The sequence below is a fragment of the Carlito syrichta genome, unplaced genomic scaffold (genome assembly GCF_000164805.1).
Source record: "Carlito syrichta isolate Samal-C Ts95f unplaced genomic scaffold, Tarsius_syrichta-2.0.1 Scaffold126534, whole genome shotgun sequence".
Classification (NCBI taxonomy): domain Eukaryota; kingdom Metazoa; phylum Chordata; class Mammalia; order Primates; family Tarsiidae; genus Carlito; species Carlito syrichta.
The window spans coordinates 341,937-351,123 of record NW_007070630.1 but is presented as its reverse complement, the minus strand read 5'-3'; the positions used below and the strand labels follow the sequence as shown (position 1 = coordinate 351,123).

General features: G+C 42.3%; 1 protein-coding gene across 1 annotated transcript in view; it reads right to left on the bottom strand.

Annotated features, from left to right (window-relative positions):
- Positions 1–1,996: 1,996 nt before the first annotated feature.
- Positions 1,997–9,187, bottom strand: part of KDM4C (lysine demethylase 4C) — a 311,749-nt gene continuing 304,558 nt past the window's right edge. The window contains exon 17 of the mRNA XM_021707860.1: positions 1,997–2,167. The gene's annotated coding sequence lies outside the window, so the exon portion shown is untranslated. The remainder of the gene's footprint in view (positions 2,168–9,187) is intronic.

The window sequence follows — 9,187 nt, the reverse complement described above, 5'->3', positions numbered from 1 at the left end:
TCCTTTCTGTCCCAAGGGGTAAGAGCAGAGTTTCTAGATCACATGGAATCGAGCGCCATTTCTGACATCTCCTGGCATGTGGCCTCGAGACAGTTATTCACCTCTTTGTGCCTCGGCTTTCTCAGCAACCAAAGGTAAAAAATAATAGTCCTCTGTGTGTAGAGTGGTAAGGAAGTACTGAGTTCATGGGTCCAGTTCTTGGAGCACTGCCTGGCCTGTGGTCAACGTCAGCGCGAGCCCTTACGCATCCGCCCTCACTCTTCCAGGCCCGACAGGTGGCAGGTGGCTTGTGGTTTGTGTACAGAACCACATGGGTTCTGCACATGGTTCATGGTCTAGAAAGTACCCATTCAGCAGCCTTCCTCACTCCCAAGTCTGAGCAAGGATTACGTCCTCTCTCTCACGATGTTTCACAGAGCACAGTGTGATGGTGGGGCATAGCAGGTACTCAGCGAATGTGGACTGAGTGCTTGAAGAAGGGATGCCTAATTCGACGAAGAAGAGCCTACCACCTAAGGGATGCTGTTTGCAAATAACAATAGCAGTGCAGTAAAGGGAAGCTGCAGTTAGAATCCTACTCAGAAACATAAGTCACTATTTTGGTACAGAGCAAGTTCTGGGATTTTGAATTTGCCTAAATTCATTTGCTTTAAAATTTTTCACATAAGGTCACTTTTATTTACATACAAGTCGTTCTTGCCAGCACAGAGAGATAAGCATAACAAAACTAACGGAACCAAAGTTTCTTCTACCCAGGAGACCAAATATTTCTGAGCTATCTCAGAAGGCCACATTTAATTTTCAACTGCACACGATGTACAATTATTACTATTAAAGAGTCATTGAGAAACATCTTTCCAATTACAAAAAAAGAAAAAAAAGACAAAGCGCCAAGAGAGACCCAGGACAAGACAGAAGGGATAAATGCGTTATTTAGTCTTGGCTCCCCAGACTGACATGCCCCTGGAAGGAGAAAGCACAGGAGGAGGGACTGCCAAACTAACCAACCCTGATCTCAGCCATGACACTTGGTTTCAGTGTCAACGAACCTTCTGTGGAAAGCGCTCTTCTCGTGGACACGCCTTGCTGAAAAGCAAGCCCTGAAGCAAAGCAAGTCACACTCTGTCACATATTCACTGACTCCTCTGGATGAGGTCCAAGGTGTTCACAGAGGGAACGGAAGACGGAGAAGACTCTCTCTCTTTCTGTGTCCCTCTCTCTCTCACTCTTTCTCCAGGTCTGGATCATGGTTAAGAAACTCGATAAACGCCACGGCTATATTTCTGCGTGCATTTGTTGCTCCCACGTAAAACACCAAAAGATTTAAACACGTTGTCAAATCAGATTAATCAAAGCCACATTCTCTAGTTAAGCATAAAGAAATAAAAGGCATACGAGAACTCAAATTTGCTAACACTTGGACACAAAAAGGAATAGGCAGATTTGCATCTGCTATGGTTCGAGCGGGTCCCCTCCAAAACTCAGGTGCTGCCAATGGACTGGCATTCAGAAGTGAGGTCTTCAAGAGGGGATGAGGCCAAGAAGGCTGTTCCCTCATTAAAGGGATTGAAACCCTCCTAAAAAAGACTTCACCCAGCCTTTGGCTAGCTTGCCATGCAAGGATGCAGCCAGAAGGTCCTCACCAGACCAAAGGCTGATGTCTTGATCTTGGAAATCCCAGCCTCCAGAAATGTGAGAAATAAAGTCCTGTTCTTTACAAATTACCCAGTCTCAAGTAATTTCTTCTAATAGCACAAATGAAGACAGCACCTACCTTATGTTTCCTGGACAAATAACATTTCTCATTCAATTAAAATAACTCAGAAAGATTAATCTAAGTTCACCGGATATTATTTATGATGATGAGGACTACAAATAAAATGAACAAGCTACAAAAAGCCAAAAAAAAAAAAGGCGGGCACACACACTTGTGAAGGGTTCATCTACTTGGTTTTACAAAACGTGTACTAACAGGCACCCAGGGAAACCTACTCACCACAATATCCTCAGGAAACGTGTCTCTGCTGAAGGAGCCATCATCAAAAATGACCTCATAGAAGGTTTGTGATGTCACAGCCATCACTCTACAGCTGTAATACCGGGTGTTCCGATGTTTTGTGATGACCGTCTGACCCACGGAGATGGCCTTCTCACAAGCCTTAGCCTTCTAAAAGAAGAGACAGGAAAAGGAGAAAAAATAAACGTGAGGCAAGACATTGTAAAAAAGGACATACCTGGGTACAGTGACTCATACCTGTAATCCCAGAACTCTGGGAGAAGGAGAGGGTTGCCTGAACCCAGGAACTCGAGACCAACCTGGGCAACATGGCGAGACCTTGTCCATACAGTAAAAAAAAAAAAAAAAAAATCTGGCTGGGTATGGTGGCGCGTGCCTGTAGTTCCAGCTCCTTGGAAGACTGAGGTAGAAAGATCACCTGAGCCCAGCAGATCAAGGCTGCAGTGGCTGTGAGTGTGCCACTACACTGCAGCCTACACAAGAGAGAGACTCCAACTCAAAAAAACAAAAAAATGACATAAAATTTAAAAATATATTTATTTAGAAAACAATCACTGATTTGCCTGAGTTTTTAAAAAAAATTTTAACTTAATATTCAAGAATAATTTCAAGCTTACAGAAAAGTTACAATAATACAAATGGTATAAACACTTACATAACCTTTAAACTTTTACCCAGAATCATCTATTGTATGTGTAGACAAAGAGGGAAAGAATAGGCATACATATATATAATGTGTGTGTACACGCACACACACACACACACACAATTAAGATTGTAATACTCAATATATACCGATAATAAAAGGTGAATACAAGTCACATCTGACTTCAGCAATTACAAGGGGTGCTCACTGTGGTTACCATTCGTGTCCAGACACTTCTGAAAAGTACATAAGGCCGGGCTCGGTGGCTCAGCCTGTCACCCCAGCACTTTGGGAGGCCGAGGCAAGTGGATTGTCTGAGCCCATGGTTTGAGACCAGCCTGGGCAAATTGGCGAGACTCTGTCTCTACAAGAAATAAAAAAAAAAATTAGCCAGGCATGGTAGCATGCCTATGGTTCCAGCTACTTGGAAGGCAGAGGCGGAAGGATCGCATGGGCCCAGCAGGTTGACACTGGGCTGGCTGTGAGCATGCCATGGCACTCCAATCTGGGCAACAGAGTGAGACTCCAACTCAAAAAAATTAAAAAAGAAAAGTAACATATAGATAACATCACTTAAAATACGTATACATTTTTTTGGCACCCCAGTTATATACACACATATGTATACAGATATATAATATAAACACACACATATTTGTATCTCTTGAATCATTTGAGAATAAGCCACAAATATGGAATTTTACCCCTAAATACTTCCGAGTATATTTTCTAAGAATAGGGATATTGTTATTTCTTCCTAATTTCTATGAATTATTGTGAGATATTGGTATTGTATTTTCTCAAAGCAGCCATCTTATAAAGATTTCCACAGCCTTTGGAATAAACAAATTAACACAGATGACCCTTCTTATGCTAAACTTTTATGCAGAAGTCACTCACTTAAATTTGCCTTGTAATAATGAAAGTTTTCTTTATAAATTACAAGAGCTTGGTAAAATCCCCGACCCAGAAAGACCTAAATCCCCAGGGTTTCATGAAGAAATAATTGCTCTTACAGCACAAATACACATGCGGACTCATAAAAATGTCACAAGTATTTAATTCTGTACGTGTCTGTTTGTTCACGTGTACTTTTACTACTCATGAGTTTTTAACTACAAACATATAATACAGTGGGAAATCATGGTAAGCAGTTTCCCAGCAGGTTTAAGGTCTTATTCACTTCACGTCTGTGAAAAAATATAATGAACAGGCAGCACTTGATGCTGAGAAAAAACTTATTTTTTCCCAGCGGAATCATGAGCTCACCTCAGACACCGTGGCCCTGCTTGGTAGGTGATGAGGACTGGGAGGAGAGAACCATCTTCAGACACAGCTGAATCTCAGCTTCACGACGGCAATTCAGTACCCCCCCAACAGACAGGCAGCAGCAACTCCCTGCTCTAAACAGGCAGCAGCTCATATAAAGGGCAGAGACAAGAGTTCACATTCGTCAGACTGGTGGGCCTTGGTCCACGGCGACGCCGAAGCCAGACACGAGCTTCTCTGAGACAGCCCATCTCATTCGTTGCTAGAGAATGCGTGAGCTCGCAGATGCCTGGCTCAAGAAGCTCAGGCCTTCAATTCTCAAGGCTTCTTGGGTGGCAACAGTAAAATCAGGAAAGAACAGCAGATGCCAAACAACCCCAATCATTATCAGCAGGACCCTGGGAGGCCGAGGGGAGACCATCGCCTGAGAGCACAGGAGTTTGAGACCAGCCCAGGCAAAAGAGTGAGACTTCGTCTCTATTTTAAAATAAAATAATCACATGTTGTCACTCGTAAGTGGACCTTGAACAACTACCGGAATACTATAAGAAAAGGATTGACAGTAGCGGGAAACTGTGGGGGGTGGAGGGGCAGGGGAGGCAGGGAGGTGGGATTGACAGTAGTTGAAATCTGCCTGGGGAAGCGGGGCATACCTCATCAACAACAGTACTTGCACAATGAATATTTGTATACCTAACCCTTCACTGTACCCCACAATTTTAAAATTAAAAATAAATAAATAAAATAACAGACACTGCTCTACACCTTCACTGACCAACCACACCTCGTGCAGGCTGGAAAGGCCCGAGAGGAGGCCTGAGGCCCGTGACGAAGCCATGCCGCTTCCACTTCACCAGGGCTGAGAAACTGCCCCCCTCTCTGGAAAGGAAAGAGGCATTGACTTGCAGGTGAAAAGCATGTCAGAGCCCGGGATGACTCCAAGATTCTACACAAGGGCAGGACAAAGAGTTTGGGGCGTCAGACAGGCTAACCGGCTTCCTGCAAAGCCTTTCAAGCTCATCCAGAGAGCTGCATGTCACGTTGGTTGAAGGTGGGCATATGACGGGGGCTGCAGAGCAATCTTCTGGTAGAAATGCTGGACGTTAGCTCATTGAACTGCCCTTTCTACTGCTTGCAGCTAACAGCTTTAAAATGGTTCTTCCATTATATTTTCTCAGCATCAATGGATTTCATTATGACTCTAGCATCTAGTTACTGTTTTGCACATTAAGAACTTGAAAATCCTGCCCCTTGTGCTTCACAAGATGTTGGAATGGCAAGTACCCTCTGCTGTGTGTGTCTGCCGACACACTCCTTTTACATGTTTCTCCTGCATCCATGGTGCTTGCTTGTAATGCCAATGTTAAACATGAGATTTGCGTCACTACTTAATTTTTGAAACAAGCTCTCAGGCTGGCGGAGGCCATGACAATCCAGGACTCAGCATGGGAACCGAATGAAGACACCCTTCTGGAAGGCAAAGCCCCAGAAGGATCCGTGTGCGTGGCAAAGCCCCGCGGAAAGCCTTGAGGAAAGTTCTACATGAATGTCCTGTGACTCATGGTCACCTGTTTGTTCCCATTATATTGTTGTGCTTATGCCTTACAGGAATAATATGCTTAAAACTCCCCTTGGGAAAGAACGCTGTGACTAAAGTTATGGATTACAGCATCTATAATGTTAATAATAAAGCAGCTAATGTTTCAAATGGCGGAGGCCATGACAATCCAGGACTCAGCATGGGAACTGAATGAAGACACCCTTCTGGAAGGCAACGTCCCAGAAGGGATCCGTGTGTGTGGCAAAGCCCCATGGAAAGTCTTGAGGAAAGTTCTACATGAATGTCCTGTGACTCATGGTCACCTGTTTGTTCCCATTATACTGTTCAATAATAGAGCAGTTAATGCTTCACCATTGGCCATGCCTCAGGAAATACAAATAGCAACCCAACAGGTCACAATGACCCAACCAATTACTCCAAAACCTACTGTGACAAAGTGTACTTCTAACTGTTCTACTTTATGTTAAAACTATGGTATCGAGAAATGACAGAAACTGAGGTACAAACTAAAGCAAACACAGTTAAGCCATACAAACAACACCAGGGTAGCCACAAGTTTAAAGCTTTGAAACAATATTACAAACCCTTGCCAACTATTAGAGCAGGCCCCCATATAGGCTATAATATGAATGTCAGAATTTGGTGGGCACCTAGAGGAAAGAGTGGTATGCAAAACTTAGAATGGCTTGACCCTCCACTACCTTATACAGGCGCATATGATGATGATATGGTTAGAAACGTCTGGATAGATGAAAGACATGTTAAGTAGAAAAACTTACCTTTATAGGAAAAAAAAAAACGCAGTGGGCCCCCTTGGTGCCTGCTTTCTAAAACCCAAAGGTCAGCACTTAGTAAAAAGCAAAATGATTGGTATATATAAATAAACATAGACACTGCCTCATCACAGACAGCGACCTTTAAATTAAAACTATTAAAGGTTATATGCCTAACACCTTTATGTCTATATAGACTATTTACCTCTATAAAGCATAAGTTTTACTTTCCACTTGCTAACCTTTTGACTAATATTAACCTTGCCCTTTTCATAAGTTAACACTTCCAAGAACAGCTAGCTTCTTATATGTAGACATTATTAAACCATATAGTTATGCAGAAATCATAAGAATTGTAAAATCATCAGAACGTCATACATTCATTTCGATATGTTTTGATTGTTAATTTTTTCCTTTACTGTTAACCTTCTGCTAAGTGTGTGCCAAAAATTATGATATAAATACATCAGCGTTGGTGTGCTTCAGGGCCAGAGTGCCTGAAAAGAAACTCTGGTCACAACTCTTCCTTCCCTCGCCTCATCACGCCTCCTTCTCAGTCCCCGTGAAGCCCCCGGAGCTGGCCTCCGGCATCAGGCGATACTGTATGCCTTAATTATTTTTTTAAAAAGCGTACAAATTGCTAAAAAACTTAAAATTTCTTGGGAACTGAGAAATATTAGTTCTATGAAAAACTGGGCAAGCATTTTACATGAAAATTCACCTTTTCTACAAAAAAGCATACACCATAACCAGGTAAGAGACCACTGGAGTTGAAGACTTGATTTGTCTCAGCCGGTTGGTCCTGGAAGTTACCATATATGAGGTGTTCCACATCAATATTTCTTAACACAATGGCCCCCTCAGTGGAATCTGACGTCCCCCGACAGGCTCCCTGTTTCATGGTACAATGACAGAGCCAAGGAGGACACACAGCACTTGAAAGTTTCTCCTGAAGATTCTGATGAGTCAGCTTTTGCAATGGAAGCCAAACACCCATGCCAAGATGCAGGTACATTTTCTTGATATTTTAAAGAAGTAGGGTCAATAGGCAGTTTAATAAGGACAATAAAGGGTTTAGGTGAGTATTCTTTACTATGAAGTCACATTATTCCACATAGAACTAAAAAGACGGACAGTATTAAGTTTTAGGAAAGTTCTATTCTGTTACAAAAGCAATCGAGTTAATGGTTTTTCTTTTCATTTCTGAAATACCAAAGCACCACTATTTAATAAATTTTTATTCTTGCACACAAAAAAGTTAGTAATAAAAAATTCTAATATATTGCTGTGATTTTATTTATAACCAGACAGAGGTGTTGATTCCCTTCACACCGTGAATTTTAAAACTTTATCAATTTGGATTAATTTCTCCAGGCAGCCATAAACATTTCAGAGCAGAATAAATCTTATGAGTCTTTGTCTTTGAAAGGGACAAGACTTACGAGCGTGAATGCTTAGCTTACAAGCACAACATCAGCTATTTTCAGAATAAAGCAAAGGAGTGCAGCTGTGGAGAAAGTGGTCAAGATGCCTCCCCTGCTAGAGATATTAAGTACCTGGAACCAGGTTATAAATTCTTTCTCCAGAAAACTGAATTTAGAGAACATTAAATTCAGCAGTCACTCCTCCCCCACTGAATATGCTTTATAATGAATCATATGAAATTGCTGGTATTAAACCAATTTTAACCCAGAAAACGGCAAGTTCATGTGAGCATACTAGTATGTGTCATGTGACCTCACGTCAGCATGTATTAGTGCTTTGCAATAAGGGTCATTCTCTCAGGGAGACTTCAGTGTGGTTCCAAGTGGTAACCAGTGAAGAAGTTGGCAGGAATCTGAGCACAGACTCCCTGATGCCAAGACTGCTTGGACTCTACCACACTTCCAAATGCTGGCAACCCCAAGCCTCTCCAGTGCAATGAGACTTCTTGAATCCTGTAGAATCAGAGAAGTAATTGTCCTTTCATCAAGTTAATTCCCCAGACCTGTGAGGCTTATCAATGTATTAGGAGCTCATCAAATGTCCCACCACATCCGGCTGATTTTTGATTTATTGTAGAGATGAGGTCTCACCAAGTGGCCCAGGCTTGTCTCGAACCTGTGGGCTCAGGCAATTCTCTCACCTCAGCCTCCCAAAGTGCTGGGATTATAGACATGAGCCACTATGCCTGGCCGTATTTAAATTTCTTAGCAAAATTAAGAAAACCTCTATCTTCACTGGCTTTACTTGATAAAGTGAAAAAAGGAAAGATGAATTCCAAATGGAAATATTTTCAAAGGTCTGTGCAAAATATTTCTCCTCCCACATAAATCTCACCTCATCTTTCTATCATCTGGGATAAATGGTCCAAGATCGCAACAAAACAGATCTATGGGTGAAAAGATGAGGGATTTCTTTTTACAAATGTATGTGAGATTAAGGAATATTGATCAGATTCAGATCTGAATCATGGTAGAATACATTTTTTAAGATCCTTGCTAAGAATTCATTACTCCATATGCTTTGCTTTGGACAGAAATCTGGATTTTTTTTTTTGCTTGTTTGTTTTTTAATAATATCAGTGCAAATTCAGCAGGTCAGTTGAAGTAAAAAAAAAAACCTTATGTAGAAGAAACAAACCATATACAAATACCAGATAATTATTTACGAGTTTTAGGAAAAGAGTATCGTTGGCCGTATCAAACTTTACTGGACAGAATGTTACTTAGCAGTGTCCAAGTTGTTACGGGGAAAACCACAACCAAAACACACACCGCCGGGCTCAGTGGCTCGGCCTGCAATCCCAGCGCCAGGAGGCTGAGGAGAGAGGGCAGCCCGGGCCCGGTGGCGAGACCTTGTCTCGACCACAGCCCCAGAACGAGCCGGCGGGCACGGCACGAGGGCGGGCGCCTGCAGCCGCAGCCACCTGGAAGGCCGCG